The sequence below is a fragment of the Bos indicus genome, chromosome 21 (assembly GCF_029378745.1).
Source record: "Bos indicus isolate NIAB-ARS_2022 breed Sahiwal x Tharparkar chromosome 21, NIAB-ARS_B.indTharparkar_mat_pri_1.0, whole genome shotgun sequence".
NCBI lineage: Eukaryota > Metazoa > Chordata > Mammalia > Artiodactyla > Bovidae > Bos > Bos indicus.
In genome coordinates, this window is record NC_091780.1 from 65,357,501 (window position 1) to 65,373,888 (window position 16,388).

Consider the following 16,388-nt stretch of genomic DNA (forward strand, 5'->3'; position numbering starts at 1 on the left):
CAGTCTCACAGTTTGGTGCCCAAACAGGCCCCGATGGCCAGTGTTGCTAGACTGAGTCTGGGTGCCAGAGACTGGAGTGGGGACAGAGGTGTGGCCCACCCCTCCCCTGAGAGCTCATGGTGTCTGGCCAGTGTCCAGACAGTTCTCATCAGGTGGGCTATAGGAGGGGCCCTTGGCTGGTGTAAACCAGGTGTTGGAGCAATGAGGAAGAGGGCCAGTCCTGACGGGGGTGGAGGGGACACTCGGGCTGGTCCTGGGGGTCGGGAGATGATTGGGGTGGGAGAGAAGCAGGGCAGGCTGAGGACCCTGGGGTATAGAGCAGAGGTGCCCACACAGCAGGTGGTGAGGAAGGGTCTGGGGCGGGGAGCTGTGGACAGGGCAGTGACCTGTAGTGGGGGATCAGGGCTTTGTGGGGAATACTGGAGGACCTTGAGTTTTTCACATAAGCACTGGGAGCCTTGGGGGGTTTGTTTACTGCTGCGTGTGGAGTTGAGGGAAGACCCCCTGCAGAGACCCCTTCTGAGACTCCGTGATCAATTAGACCATTAAGATGGAACAGATAGGGGAGGGTTCTGTCAACCCCAACCTCAGATAGCTTTACCCATTCCTTTATTGTAGACTCCCAAGATTTCAGTATAAATGTAATTAAAATTTAGGGGCTTAAAAATGCCTGCATTTACTGAAAACCCACTTATACATATATTGAGTTCCAATATTGCCTGGCCCTGTGTGGTGGCTGTTAGGGATGAAGAAATCCGAGGTGTGGGGAGGTCAAGATCTCTCTGGAAGATTCCACAGAGCCCCCACCCCCAGTGCTGAATCTGCTCCTTCCGGTGCCCACCCCCTTCGCCCCCCGCCCCCAGTCTCTGAAGCCGAAGGCAGCCGGGGTGATGAGTGTTTACGCAGCCTGCACAGGGCTCGGTGACGCAGCAGAGCCGCAGAGCTGCTGGGTGACTCATCAGACCTTTCTAGACACCGTGGTATTTTGCTGCTCTGAAGGGACGAGAGCAATTAGCCGTTAACGCTGGCAGATGACGCTGGAAGAGTACAAAACCTTCCCTGCTTGTCTCCTCTGTGCCTCGGGTGTTTTCTTTTGCTTTTTTTTTTTAAAGCCATGTGAATTATTGTCTTTTTAATAATGTTTGTTTTCTTCTGATTATTAAAATAATGTATGCTTATCGTAGAAAACACATAAATGCATTAAATAGGAAATAAAATGCATGAATTATTTTTCCATTACAGTCTTATTAAGAGCGTTTTGCTTGTGCAAAGGAAATTCAGAGCACTAGAATTATTTTCTTAGAGGGGCCTGTTGAGATAACTCAGATCGTTGGTTTGCAACCTGTGCTTTGGCTGGGTGGGGGGAGCTCCAAGGGCTTCGTGGAAATTTGGGGGGCTCCCTCCAGGGAGGGTGAGCTGGGGGGCTCCAGCACCTTCTCCCCCTGCCCCACCCCATAGCTCTGCATTATCTGTCTCATGACTGGGCTTCCTCACATGGCTGCCTTGGAGCAAATGGCTCTGTGACTTATCAGGCTGGGGGCTCAGTGATCTGGGTCCAGCCTGTCGTTTCACGAGCACGCCGTTTGAGCCCGGGGGGAGATGTGTCTGGCCTAATGGGCCATGGGGGCTTGGGGCTCGTCTCCGTGGTTTGTGACTCCGCACTGCCTTTTAGAATATGAATCACAGATGTTGGCAGGCTTGAATGTCGTTGTCGTAAGCTCTGTCGCCACGCAGAGACCCGCCCCCCCTTAGGAGGCATAGCAAGGGTCTCTGTGGAAGGCAGGGGAGACCTCGGAGCAGCTGGCGCTTGAAAAGATGTAAAGTAAAAGCCCCATCATTGCCGTTAGGCCCACAAAGGAGGAGAAATTGCTTCGGGTGATCCCTGGTTGTATGAATAATGAGAAGAAATTAAGTAAAGGCCGTGTTTCCTGACACTGATGTATTAGAACACGGAGTAACTTTCTACAGGAAATTGGAACAGGGATCCCTTTAAATTGAATTTGAAGCTGTGAATAGCAAGCCTACATTGGCCCTGCGTGTCCTAATGCAAGTGAAGGAAGCCGTTTGCCGGGTAAGAGTTAAGTACTTTAGGGATACAGGTTAATGTTGAGGCCAACATGGCGAAAGTTAATAAATTGCCTCTCCCGTGTATTTGTCTGTGAAGACGCCGAAGAGTAATTTGCTTCCCGCAGAGCCGCGCCAGATTCTCCACTTACTTTATTAGGTTTGTGGCCCAATACATTCGCTTCCTCTCATTGGTTTTGTTGATAATAATTACCCACCCCTTCTTCTATCTCCCCATGGATTGCTTTCGATTTTAATTGTTTGCAAGTAGCCGAAAAAAAGTTTACTATTTTAGAAAAGAAGTGTTTCAATATAAGAAGACTCCAGGTCAGAGCCCTTCTGGGCTTCCAGAAGGAGAGAATTAAAGCTCTGTTTTTCTGAGGATTCTGAGGATGGCAGCCACTGGGATCAGGAAAAGGGCCACCTCCATCACACGTGGGACAACCAACCCCTGGCTTCGGGAGCTCTCTGGGAACTGTTTCTTGGAGTTGGAGATGCCACAGGCCTCCCAGGGGAGACTGGAGGCCACACACGCGGCCTCCACCACGCCGCGCTGCCGAGGCCCAGCTCCTGACCCTGCAGGCCCAGGGGAGACAGCCATTGGTAGAGGTAGCCACTGCCCACCAAGGGCCTGCAGGGGGGCAGACCTCATGCCAGGGCTGCCCTGCCTAGCTCACAGCCTAATAAATTCATTCATTAACAAGGTCATTATATGTAGTGAAGTGCTATTTACTGGGAAATAGAGAAACATGGCCTGTGGGTACGGATGTGAGAGTTGGACCATAAAGAAGGCTGAGAGCTGAAGAACTGATGCTTTTGAGCTGTGGTGCTGGACAAGACTCTTGAGAGTCCCTTGGACAGGAAGGAGATCAAACCAGTCCATCCTAAAGGAAATCAACCCTGAATATTCATTGGAAGGACTGATGCTGAAGCTGAAGCTCCAATTCTTTGGCCACCTGACGTGAAGAGCCAACTCATTGGAAAAGACCCTGTTGCTGGGAAAGATGGAGGGCAGGAGGAGAAGGGGGTGACAGAGAATGAGATGGTTGGATGGACATGAGTTTGAGCAAACCCTGGGAGATAGCGAGGGACAGGGAATCCTGGCGGGCTGCAGTCTACGGGGTCACAAAGAGTTGGATAGGATTGAGCGACTGAACAACAACAAGGGGAGAACCATAAAGAGACGACGTGCAGGCTGAGATTGGAGATGTGAGGGAAGGACCCAGGACTGAGGACCGAGGCGCAGAGCAGGCTATAGGCGTGGAGGGCTGGGCTTGGTGGTGGGGAGGGGGATCGGTGTGGCAGGAAGGGGAACGAGAGGTTGGGTTGGGCCCCAGGTTGTCCTCAGAGAAGTAGGCGTTTCAATTACAGTCAAGTCTGTCAGGGTTCTTAAATGATAGAACACTCTTCATTTTGGAGCACAAAGTTTAAGCAGCTCTTTTGGTATTTTGTCTACCACGTAATTTGTAACCATCTGCCCATCACACACACACACGAGTCCCTGGCAAGTCAGTCAGCGCTCAAGGCATTTATGAAGGCCATGTTACTTTACGCTGGTCCTCAGCTGCAGCTTCTCAGCTTGTGATGCTGGGTGAGCAGTTGCTTGATGCCTCAGTTTCTTCACCTGTAAACAGAGAAAATGGCACAGAGGGTGTCAGTTTCCAACAGCGTTAGTGCCAACACTGACATCGCTCATGTTTCTCTAGGCCAGAGGAAGCCCCTCCGTGGTGCTATTTACTAAGGAGTTCGGGCCAGACAACGTAGTGTGTGTACCCTAACAGCTTGGCACCTGTCAGGCACGCACAAGCTCTCCAGCTTGTTAGAGGAAGCCCGGGCACTGCCATCCTCATTTCCTGTCCCGCATCGAACTTCACGTGTGTGCTCAGCTGCTAACTTGCGTCGGACTCTTGGCAACCCGGTGGACTGTAGCCCACCGGGCTCCTCTGTCCGTGGGATTTTCCAGGCAAGAATACTGGAGTGGGTTGTCATTTCCTTTTCCAAATCTTCATGTGATACTTGCTTTTCATCACAGAACCCCTGAAAACCCAGCTTTACCTAGATATGACATCATGGAATACAGAAAATGCAGAATGATCTAACATTGAAATGGGTATCTATCTCAGCTTGCAGTCTGCATGGTGTTAACAGATAGTACTGTGTTTCTTTTAGAAAGTTAAAATCTCTCTTGACACCGCTGCGAGGTGCCCAGAGGTGCCTTGGTGCGGAGTTTGGGAACTGTAGTGGTACTTACCTCTGGTGGTTTCGTGAAGGTTAAATGAGATGTTTGATACAAATGCTCAAGGCCGTTCCCTGTCCTCAGGGCTTAGTAACCACTGGGCTCCCTGCTTGGACACGTGTAGAAACGCCTCTGTCTCTATAGTGGGGAAGCCACTGATGTTGAGGATGCCTAGGAAAAAGGAATGGCAGTAGAAGAATACAGTATTTCTAAATATGCATGTGTGTTAAATTAAAGATAAATACAGATGTTTGATCATTTCCCCAATATCTCTACAAGTCTGTATGTTCACGATGGCCTCTAACCTTTTTGTTTTGCTTTTAGTCTTCTCCCTGGGAAACGAGGGAGGTCCCGCTGGTTTGCCTTAGATCTGGAATGTTAGCAGCTGGGAGAGTGGCTTGAGTTGAGGCTGGCGATTCAGGAAGGGGCCAGATTATGGGGGGCCTCCAAGGACCTGATGGGGCCTTAGGATTTTATTCATAATGAAGTTGAAAGGTTTTAAGTTGAAAAAAAAAATAAATTCATTTTCAGTTCAGTTCAGTTCAGTCGCTCAGTTGTGTCCGACTCTTTGCGACCCCATGAATCACAGGGTGCAATTTACATGTCGTGAAGCACACCCATTTTAAGTGTGCCGTTGGGTGAGTTTTGACAAGTTTGTGCCTCCAATCAACCACCCTCCCCCACCATCAAGATACAGAAGGCCTCCACCACCCAGAAAGTTCCAAGTGTCCTTTATCAGTCCACCTTTTCCTTCCAACCCCAGCCCCAGGCAACCACTGATCTGCTTTGTCATTATAGACTAGTTTTGCCTGTTCTAGAATTTCTCATAAATGGAATTATGCAGCATGTAATCTCTGTGTCTGGCTTCTCTCAACGTACTGTTTTTGAAGTTCGTCCACGTTGCTATGTGTTGTCAGTAGCACCTTCCTTTTTATTGCTGAGTAGTATTCCAAGACATGAATATGCACAGTGTCTTTATCTTGTTCTTCTGTTGAGGGACATTTGGTTTGTTTCCAGCCTGGAGCTGTTAAGAGATCGTACTTTTATGAACGTTCGTGTGTGGTGATTTGTTCTCATGACTCTGAAGTAAATATCTAGGGGTGGAACCTTGGGTTTTATGGTCATTGTGTGTCCAGCTGTGTAGGAAAACTGACTGTGTTGAGCAGGGGTGTGACCGGGTACCTGTGGGCATCTCTCGGGCCTGGCCCGTGCCCACACCAGCCGAGCCAGGGGCGCCTTAGCAGGACACTTAGCACCCTGGGGGCTTTAAGGTCCTCAGTCTCCCGTCACCCAGCGAGTTGGGGAGGCAGAGGACCTCAGGTCCGCGGAGATGGAGCCAGATTTGGAGCCAGGCTCTTTCCTACCCACCTGGATGAGCGGCTCCTGTGCTGCGGCTCCTGCAGGCCCGAGCCCCGGCCCTGCCCCCTCCCCGGGCGGCGGCGAGCATCTCGCTCCCGCCGCGGGGAGCGCCGTGAAGTCCCTCGGCTCGCCGGCAGGGGCGCTAGAGACCGAGCCTCGCGCCGGCCGCCCTGCCGGGCCAGGCAGGAGCGCGAGCCTTACCTTGAGGCTGCCGCGTCTGTCTGAGCGGCAGACAGCGAGCCGCCGTCGCTTTTTCCACCTGACATCCCCCCGGCCGCCGCAGGAGTGACCCTGAGCTGTTTCCTGGCCCCTGCTGTCCACCTTCCGTTATCCCTGTCACGGTGACCTTCTCCCACGCCGGGCCGGGACACTTAAACTCCGCGCGTGTTACTTTTAGGTTGGCACGAAAGTCATCACTGACCTCCTCACTGCCCGTGAGTTTGCGCATTATGCACACGGGGACAGCTCTGCACTCACTTTGCCACTTCGCTGCATCTATTAAAAAGGACAGCTTTGAGCAACGGTGCCATCGTCTGAGCCACGAGCGTCAAGGGCAGGCATGTGCCGAGGCGGGGTGGGGGGGTGTTCCTGGACAGCCCTGGGGTCACCACACTGCCCGGGGAGCGGTCCCCACGCCCACAGCTCTGGTGAATGCCATCCCCTAGCCCCTGTTTCTCGCGTGCGACGCCGGCCCTGGAAGGCTGAGCTGCAGGATAGCTGTGTTCCCCTCTCCATGGGGGTGCCCTCTCTGACCTCCCGGGGCCTCGCCTCTCGCCTGCTTCTCCCCGCCGTCTGCCCTGTAATGTGTTCGCCTTCTCAGGGAGCCTTCAAATGAAACAGTCTTTAGAATTGTCGAAAGCTCTGTTGGAAAACAGAAAAGGCTATTTCATGGGAAGATGATGACCTTATTAACTATAATTAGGCAATTCACAGAGGTTTCCAATATAGTCCAGCATCTTGCCTTGTTGAAATGGGGGGGAGAATTCTATGGCAATGTCTTTGGGGCTGTAATAGTCTTTAACACATTAACAGTTTTAATTTCTTTGAGAAGGTTTTGCAGCCTGGTGTTTTCATTTAGCAAGCCGAGGTAGAGTTTTACAGTCATCCACATGAATATAATAATTATAATTGTGAGCACGTCATTTCAGACCCTGACATCGAGTGTTTTTTTTTTTTTTTAAATAGCTGAAGGAGATCTCAGGTAAAGAGGTGAAGACCCCCATCTAATTTGGCATGCCAAGGCAAACCGGGTCACGTCTGAGGACGAGGCCTTGTGTCTGGAGCCAGGGAGGTCAACGCTCAGAAATTCTTCCTGCACTCAGTTCTCAGGGAACGTGCACGTCTGAAGTTAGGGGGAAACTTTCTTTGCTGAAGAATTTCAAGTACACGAGCCTTTGCCCTGAACTTCCTCCTGGGCTCTTCATATCAGATGGCCCTGTGCCCTGGGGTTCTGTGAGGATGTCCCTGGGCAGGGGGGCAGCACCCACCGAGTTCCACGAGAGCCTCCCTCACCTGGCTCTGTCATCTGGACCTCTGATGGCCCCTGGTGGCCCGGGGCTGCCACCTTCTGGGCCAGCCGGCTGTTCCTACCTCCACACCCTCCCCTCCGCCCCTGTGCACCCCACTTAACGGCGTCAGGCCCTGGCCATTCCCCTTCTCACCTCCTTCTGCTGCCTTGGCCGTCACTGCCCACAGCAGATAACCTGAGTTTTGTGTTTTCCCTTTCCCCTGTGAACAGATTCTGCTGCAGTTCTGTAGGCATTATTCATATATCAATTTGGATCCTGTTCCTAAAGCTTAATGTCTCTCCCTATTTTTATAGCCTTCAAAACAGTCATCCTCTTTCATGTTGTTGTACCACGACTTACTAGATTGTGTCCCTGTTGCTGAGCATTGGGGTTTGTTCCAGTGGGTTTTTATTGTTTTTTTATAGGCGCGGCTGCAGTGATCATCTTTGTGTGCATAATATTTAGCTTCTGTGTAGTTATTTCCTTAGGCTTGATTCCTAGGGCTGGCATTACTAGCCAAGACTCAGATCAACTTAGAGAAAAACATAAACGTTTTCCTATGATGGTAATGTGTCGTGTGTGTGTGTGTGAGTCACTCAGTCGTGTCCGACTCTTTGCAACCCCACGAACTATAGCCCACCAGGCTCCTCTGTCCATGGGATTCTCCAGGCAAACATACTGAAGTGGGTTGCCATTCTCTTCTCCAGGGGATCTTCCTGACCCAGGGATTGAACCCGGGTCTCCTGTGTTGCAAGCAGATTCTTTACCATCCGAGCCAAATTTGGAAAATAGGAAAAGGGAAGAAAAGGAAAATAAAGATGACCGGCCATCCCCTTACTTGGAGTTCGCACCGTGTCAACTAGGAGCGCCCTGGACTTCAAGTCACAGGAAGCCCCCTGGTGAAGATGTGTGACTCGGGACAGGGTGTTCGAGGGGGGTCCCCGGCTGGTTCCCTGGAGACGCCCCCTGCTCTCTTCTGCCCTCGGTCCTCGGTGGCCTGGCCTCCGTCCACACCCCCGTCCCTCATCCTCCGCTCAGTTTTCCCACGTGGCAGCTTCCTGCGGGCCTGGCTGCAGCCTTGCCCGCCGCTTCCCCTGGAGGGGCCTTTGATTTCCGCCCGCTTCTGCTCCACAGACCGTCTCCTGTGTTTGGGCTGTTATTATAACGAGACGTTTGCTGCTGTTTCCTGCATGTCTCGCCTTTGCGGCTGCCTGTGTGTTGGTGGCATACCGTTTGGCCACAGCTGAAATCTTCACAGTGTCCAGGCGGAGGAGGGGGCGCCGAGCGCCTCAGGCCTGGGGAAGGGCTCGTCTTCCTGTTTGGTGGGCTGGTCTTGCATCCCGTGTTTCGAGGCCTGCTGGGTCCCTTGGGGGAGCAGGTCTCCTTTGCTCTCTGCTTGGCTCCCAAGCACCAGGGGCAGGCTGCACGCCTTCTGGGGCCTGTTGGTTCCTCCGGTTGATCCGGCAAAGGGGAGTCTGTTGAGCACCCGCTGTGTGCAGTGGGTGATCTCGAGCACAGGCCTTGCCTCAGGGAGCTCCCGGGAGAGGGGAGGAATCAGGCAGAGAGGCCATCACCCGGTTATCACCAGGTAAGCCAGGCCAAGCATAGAAATGAGCAGTTTGTGACCCATTCCACCCTCCAGAAAATTAAAGATAATAAAAGATCCCAATGGACCGCCCCCCCACCCCCAACCAGGTTTAACTGTTACTGACATTTTACCGTGTTTGTGTTGGGTCCCTCTTTTTATTTTGTAAAGAGTGAATTATTACTGAGGGCTTCCCTGTGGTTCAGTGATAAAGAATCTGTCTGCCAATGCAAGAGGCACAGGTTCGATCCCTGGGTCAGGAAGATCCCATGGAGAAGGAAATGGCAACCCACTGCAGTATTCTTGCCTGGGAGATCCCATGGACAGAGGAGCCTGGAGGCTACAGCAAAGAGTCAGACACAACTGAGTGACTAAACAACAATAACAAAAATCACTGACGTAGCCGGAGCCCTGCCTCCCTCTCCAGCCTTACTACACGTGCTTGTCTGTAAGCAGTATGGAGTATCGGCTTTGTGCTTTAAAAACTTAGAGAACTATGACCACACTCTTGATCCTTTTGTGATTTGTGAAGCATTAAATGTGATGTTTTTGCAGTTTTTCCATACACACGCACACACAGAGAGACACACACACGCACATCTGTGTGTTTCTCTAGATTATTCCCTTTTAACTGCTGTGTCGTATTCCACCAGGTGGAATAAACTAGAGTTTGTTTTTTCATTTTCCCTACCCATGGAAAGTTTTCACTTTTTATCTCTCGGCAAATAGTATTTCAGTGAACCTGTTTCAGTTGTCCACTCCCGTGTAACAAAGCACCTCCAAACTTAGTAGCCTTAAAACAGTCACATTCATTTTGCTTATGAATCTGTACTTTGGGCCAGGCTCACTAGGGAGAGCTCCTCTCTCCTCTGCTGGGCATCGTGTGGGATGATGCCCTCTGAGAGCTGTTCACTCGTGCGCCCGAGGGTGACCCCTGGCTGCCCTGGTGGGCCCCTGATGTACCGTCCCCTGGAGCACCACGCGTGACCACCCCAGGTGGTCTTGGCTTCCTCGCAACGTGGCATCTGGGTCTGTGCGTGAAAGAGCCAGGCCAGAACTGGGTGGCTTTTATGACTTTGCCTCGGAAATCAGACAGTTTGCTGTCTGCTGTTTGCTGCCTTCTGTTCACCAGAAGCGAGTCACCAGGACTGGCTCCTGTTCAGGGGGATCAGGCTCCCTCTTTTATGGGGCATCCCAGATAGCTCAGATGGTACAGAATTTGCGTGCAATGCAGGAGTGAAAGAAAGTGAAAGTGAAGTTGCTTCAGTCGTGTCCAACTCTTTGGGCCTCCATGGGCTGTAGCCCTCCAGGCTTCTCCATCCACGGGATTTCCCAGGCAAGAATACTGGAGTAGGTTGCCATTTCCTTCTCCAGGGGATCTTTCCGACCCAGGAATCGAACCCGGGTCTCCCACACTGTGGGCACACTCTTTACCTTCTGGGCACAGGGAAGCTGGTGCAATGTAGGAGACCCAAGTTCAATACCTGGGTTGGGAAGATCCCCCTAGAGAAGGAAATGGCAACCCACTCCAGTATTCTTGCCTGGGAAATCCCATGGACAGAGGAGCCTGATGGGCTACAGTCCATGGGGTCGCAAAGAGCTGGACATGACTGAGCAACTAACACTTTCACTTTTAATGGGACAAATGTCCCAGTGTTTAGAGCTGTTTTAAAACCAACGGCCTTAGCTGTTCTTCCTGTGCACCCCTGGGTGAGGTTCTTGGGCCCCTCCTGGTGGACTGACACTCCTTGGCATGCGTTCCCTTTAAGCCACCCCGATGTTGCCGGTCTGCTGACCTGGGTGTTTGTTCTCCTGACACCACCACAGTACTTGAGAATTCCATTTCTTCACACCCTCTCCAGCCCTTGGTGCTGGGGATTTTGATTCTTGCCCCTCTGGTGGGTGTGAAATAGGATCTGGTGGTTTTAATCTGCCTGTTCAGGGGTGAGGCCGAGCCCCACGCTGCCCCCTGGGGAGTGTCGTATTCCGCTCCCCAGCTGGTTGCCCTAAAGAAGACAGAAACGCCAAAGTGTTATTTTTTTTGGCTTATGATGTCAGTTTTTCAAAAGGGAAGTGGTGAGTATCCCACAGAGTTTATTGCAAACTATTATGAAGACCTTGGAGTTATTATTGGTATGACTCACTTATGAAAAAAATATGATTTCAGTAACTGCAGGCTGTATTTGTAATGTGATGGATTTTCATTTAATCTCTCACCTCTCTATAATTTGCCCAATTTAAAAATGCCCCGAAGCTTGCTTTCTCCTTGTCTGGGAGTCCTGTTCTTGCTATGTGTTATCACAATAATAGTAATAAGAAATGATGCCAGTACGTGTCTGTCTTCGAGTCTTGCTGTCTCCTCGGTCATTTAATTACTTCTGGTACTGTTTCCCCCCGCCACCCTCGTCTCCTGCTAGAACAGAGTGTGGGGGAAGCTTCCGGGGAGAAGGCCTCCCGGGACTGGGCGCTGTCAGAGTCGGCAGGCCCCAGGTTAGGAGGCTTACCGGGACCCCCGGGCTGGGTTGGAAGACTCACTGGGACCCCCAGGCTGGGTTGGGGTCCTCCCCAGGCTGCCTGGTACCCCACCCCTCAATCATGCCTTGCTTAAAGGCTCTGTGAGGTTGCAGAAGGCATCTGTCACCTCCAGAAAGCCTGACACCTGGGAGCATTCAGCAGCTACTCACGGAACCAAGTAATTCCGAATGTTCAATTATTGTAATGATCAATCCAACCTACCGGCTTCTCTCAAGAACGTCTGGAAAAACAGCCACGTCTGAATCACAGGTTTTAAAATGAATTCCTAAGCCTTCCTTGAAAAGCAAACTTTTGGCTACTTTTTAATTTGATCAAGTTCTGGCTAAACACTCTGTCAGCGGCTTGCCAGGGAACGTGGTCTTCCCCATCTCTGTCCTGAGGGACTCTCCATTGCTTTTTATCTGTGTTCAGAACCAGAGCCTCTGTGTTGGACTCGAGACCTCGCCTGTGTGCCGAGAGCCTCTCAGGTCCCCTGCAGACGCAGCCTCTGCGTCCACAACAGGGCCCCTGCTGAATGGCGCACGCCGCTGCCCGAAGCGTCTAGATGGGGTGCCCGCAGCGTGTCCTCCCACGTCACTGGTGCCTTGTCATCCAGATCCTGCGGCGGGGGCATGGGTCACCACAGGAAACACCGGGGGGCTCCTGTCCTGGCCCAGCACCACGCTGGTCCTAGGGAGGTCACTGATGGGTGTCATTTCCCAGAACAGGGCGGCCAGCCCGGACTGTCAATGCCAGTCTCCCTGGGCTCGCCCTGTACTGACCAAGTGTGTGTGTGTGTGTGTGTGTGTGTGTGTGTGTGTGTGTAGATGAAGAATCCATTATCTGTTTTTTTCAGGGGGAAGAGGTTTTGGGGTGGTTCATTCGCACCTTTGTGGAGCCACTGGGTCATCCGAGGCTATTTGGCAAGGCCTCCTAGGCTGGCAGGGTGGGAGCCCCCAGGCCCAGGCGCTCCCACGACCACCCCACTTCTGGGGAGCCGAGTTTCAGAGCCCGTGGAGTTTTCACACCACATTCTAGGTGCCGGCGAAAGTCTAACAAGGGCAGGGCCTTAGCTCTGTTTCCGTGACAGGTTTGTTCACAGCCTAACAGTTTGCATCTCGCCGAAGCAAATACAGGCGCCTACGATCCTAATTACACTGAGACCTCATTTGCTTAAGGAACGTCAGCGGGGTGTGTCCTTAGTTATTGGGGACCTACCACTGACGCCAGGGCTTCCTTATCTGATGACCCATGTGAGATTTGCCTATGCTTTGCCAGGGGTCCCAACCTCCTGTGGGTCTCAAAGTCATCCCTTACCCCCTACCCCCATTCTGTGCCCAGGAGCCTGAAACCCTGGGTTCTGGGATAGCCCTCCCACCTGGGGTCTTGTTCCCTTGTCCATGAGTTTAGGGGTTGGGTCTTGTTTCCTAGTCTGTGAGATTAGGGGTTGGATATCTGTTCCCTAGTCCATGAGATTGGGGTTTGGGTCTCTGTTCCCTAGTCTGTGAGATTAGGGGTTGGATATCTGTTTCCTGGTCCATGAGATTAGGGGTTGGATGTCTGTTCCCTAGTCCGTGAGATTGGGGGTTGGGTCTCTGTTCCTTAGTCCGTGAGATTGGGGGTTGGATGTCTGTTCCCTAGTCCATGAGATTAGGGGTTGGGTCTCTGTTCCCTAGTCCATGAGATTAGGGGTTGGATGTCTGTTCCCTGGTCCATGAGATTGGGGGTTGGGTCTCATTCCCTAGTCCGTGAGATTAGGGGTTGGTCTTGTTCCCTAGTCCATGAGATTGGGGGTTGGATCTCAGTTCCCTAGTCCGTGAAATTAGGGGTTGGGTCTCATTCCCTAGTCCATGAGATTAGGGGTTGGATGTCTGTTCTCTGGTCCGTGAGATTGGGGGTTGGGTCTCGTTCCCTAGTCCATGAGATTAGGGGTTGGATGTCTGTTCCCTAGTCCGTGAGATTGGGGGTTGGGTCTCGTTCCCTAGTCTGTGAGATTAGGGGTTGGGTCTCATTCCCTAGTCCATGAGATTAGGGATTGGATGTCTGTTCTCTAGTCCGTGAAATTAGGGGTTGGGTCTCGGTTCCCTAGTCCATGAGATTAGGGGTTGGATGTCTGTTCTCTGGTCCGTGAGATTGGGGGTTGGGTCTCGTTCCCTAGTCCATGAGATTAGGGGTTGGATGTCTGTTCTCTAGTCCGTGAAATTAGGGGTTGGGTCTCGGTTCCCTAGTCCATGAGATTAGGGGTTGGATCTCGTTCCCTAGCCCGTGAGATTAGGGGTTGGTCTCGTTCCCTAGTCTCCCCTAATCTGTGAGATTAGGGGTTGGGTGTTGGTTCCCTAGTCCGTGAGATTAGGGATTGGGTCTTATTCCCTAGTCCATGAGATTAGGGGTTGGATGTCTGTTCCTTAGTCTGTGAGATTGGGGGTTGGGTCTCGTTCTCTAGTCCGTGAGATTAGGGGTTGGGTCTCGGTTCCCTAGTCCGTGAGATTAGGGGTTGGATCTCGTTCCCTAGCCCGTGAGATTAGGGGTTGGTCTCGTTCCCTAGTCTGTGAGATTAGGGGTTGGTCTCGTTTCCTAGTCTGTGAGATTAGGGGTTGGGTCTTGGTTCCCTAGCCTGTGAGATTAGGGGTTGGGCAGATCCCGGGTTCCTCCCCGTAGCAGCTGACGCTGTCACCACCTGGAGTGCACCTGTGAGGGACCAGGTCTGCCAGGCACCTCGCCGTCACGCAGAGCAAGGTTTGACTCATGCCATCGTGCCGGGAGGGAAACCGAGGCCCAGTGAGGCAGCACCTTGCCCCGCACACCTGCCCCTCCTGCCTGCACCCCCTGGGGGCTGACCCCCACCCTCTGCTTGGTAGTTGGGTGGATATACACGTGTTGCCGGAGGATGCACAGCTAAAATTGGGGAGACCAGGATTTGGACCCACATAGGCTAGATTCCAGAACTCCCCACCCTCTCTGTCCGCTCGCGTTGATGATTCGAGGCTTGATGGGGGAACGGTACCCCGGCTGAAACCCGACTCGTGCATTTCACGGTAAGCGTCCCTGGCAGCCCGGCGCGCCTCTCTGAAACCCATTAGGAAGCGCTGTCACAAGCTGGTGAAGCTGAGATCACCCGTGTTGACGCGTACTCGGCAGGCTGTATGAAGGCCTTGGCAGGTTTTTGTTTTAAAAAGACTTCTCGAAAATGACAGGTTTCATTTCGGGGGTCTTTGTTAATCTAACAGTGTTCCCTGGCTGAAATGTGCAGACTGTTTACTAAAGCTCTTGCCGGTAATGAGCTCGGGGCAGAATTAAAACAATTTCGGCTTCCTTTCGGGCCCAGTGTGCAGCCTGGTGGGAAGGAACCCTCAACACGAGCCCAGGGCTGTTGAATGGGGCCAGGGTTCGACCTGGAGCCTGCCCGGGGCCTGGGCTGACGTTTCCACCCCAAAGTGGGTCAGTATCAGCACAAAGCAGCCCCTGGTTATTCTCCACACGGTGTCACCTTGCGTACGCATTCCGGGGCTTTGCGTGGGGTGGTTTAAAAAATTAATAGACAGGCCTTTATTTCTCTCTCCGTGAGCCAATGTTGGGAATTAATTTTTTCTGGCCCACTAACTCTTGTGGTTAAAAGTACAAATTAAGCTTTCTGGGAGAATCCATCACAAAATTATTGAAAAGTCAGTGTGGGGAAGATATTGGGTTATGTCTATAGGGTTATTGTTTCTGCAATTACACTTTGCTTTGCCTTTCTTCTCCCCGTGCTTGGGGAAATCAACCTGAGAATGGTCTTCCAACTCAGAAGAGTTATTGGCTATTTTTCCCCAAATGGGATTGGCCTTCCAGAGAACAGTGGGCATCTATTTGACAACAAGTTATAAATTTGTGCTCCAAGTTCTCTGAAGAAAGCATGAATCTTAGACAATGGCGCTCTGGCGCGATATTTCAGGCGGGTGTGTGGAGCTGTCAGAAGCCAATGAAGTCCTCAGGCGTCGGCGTGCACCCAGGCAGCGTTTGTCAAGCGCCGCGTGTGGAGTCTGCGCGGGATTAGGAGGTGGTGTCATAGTGAGTTCCCTAGCGGTTCTCATCCCACAACCTCCCTAAGTGGGCAGCCTTCCTCATGTGCACATCCCACACGCTAGGATGTGTTCCCCAAAGCCCATCCTAGAGGTGGTCGCCTGAGCCCCAGCCGTCTGGGGGTCAGCCTGGTCCACACGTCTGTCGTCCACACTCAAGTTACTGGGACCTGCTGGGTGCCAGGCATGGGGCTGGGCAGTCACACATGTAGGATTGGAGGGGTGCGCCCTGCCCCCAGAGTAGCCTCCCCTGCCAGCTGGGCCCCGCTTCTCCACGGCAGCTACTGAACTTGTGGACAGAGGGGCTCCCAGGTCCTCAATGACTCGAGTCTTGCTTCAAACCCTGCAGAGGCTCCTGTCTGTCTTTGGAAGAGAGTCCTGATTGCCCCCGGTGCCCCCAGTGCCTCCGGGCCTCCCTCTTCCCCTGAGTGGCTTCACGGAGTAATTCCCCAGGACCCCCCCACTTCCTACTGGGAGGGGCGCCCCCTCCCAGCGTGCCCCCTTGGTTAACCACGGGGCAGGGGCGCGGGCCCGGCTCACGGTGGCGTCCCCGGGTGCGCACGGTGGGCACCGCGCAGTAGGCGCCTTGTCAGTGTTGAGGAGCCACCCCCGGTGCCCCAGGTGACGGCTGGCAGCTGTCAGCGTGCAAGCGGGGGTCGCGAGGCAGGAGCTGGAGATGGCGTGAGGGTGAAGGATGCGCATTGGGTCCCAGTCATCACTTCCTTTATTAAACTGGCCCTATCACTTGACATCCTTCACCACCGAGGGAAAAATAGCCTGTTTCTGAGGACAAGTTCAGGGGTGTCGGGGCTGTGGCCGCTGGAGAGAAAAATGACTCCTGGCAAGAGTGCCGGGTGGGCGGGCGGGTGGGGCTGCTGTTAGGCCCTGGGACCAGCCTCCTCTCCCTGCCCGCCTGGCGGGACCCTGAGGGCAGGGGCAGGGGCTGCGGCCCTGGCCTCCTGATTCCGGGTCCAGGGCTCCTTCCTGCTGCTTCTCCAGGGAGGAGAGGGCGCTGAGCAGGCAGCAAGGTGGGGCCTGTGGGCAGGAGTGGGCTTCCTTGCCCC

At 53.0% G+C, this 16,388-nt stretch overlaps 1 protein-coding gene and 1 long non-coding RNA gene across 5 annotated transcripts in view; one reads left to right on the plus strand and one right to left on the minus strand.

Annotated features, from left to right (window-relative positions):
• Window positions 1-16,388, plus strand: part of WDR25 (WD repeat domain 25) — a 145,619-nt gene that overhangs the window by 31,438 nt on the left and 97,793 nt on the right. The window lies entirely within an intron of this gene.
• LOC139178257 (uncharacterized) lies at window positions 2,200-5,339 on the minus strand. The gene is made up of 3 exons (XR_011562707.1): window positions 5,180-5,339; window positions 4,316-4,471; window positions 2,200-3,688 (listed from the first exon to the last, which is right to left on the minus strand). It is a non-coding gene; the product is annotated as an uncharacterized lncRNA (long non-coding RNA).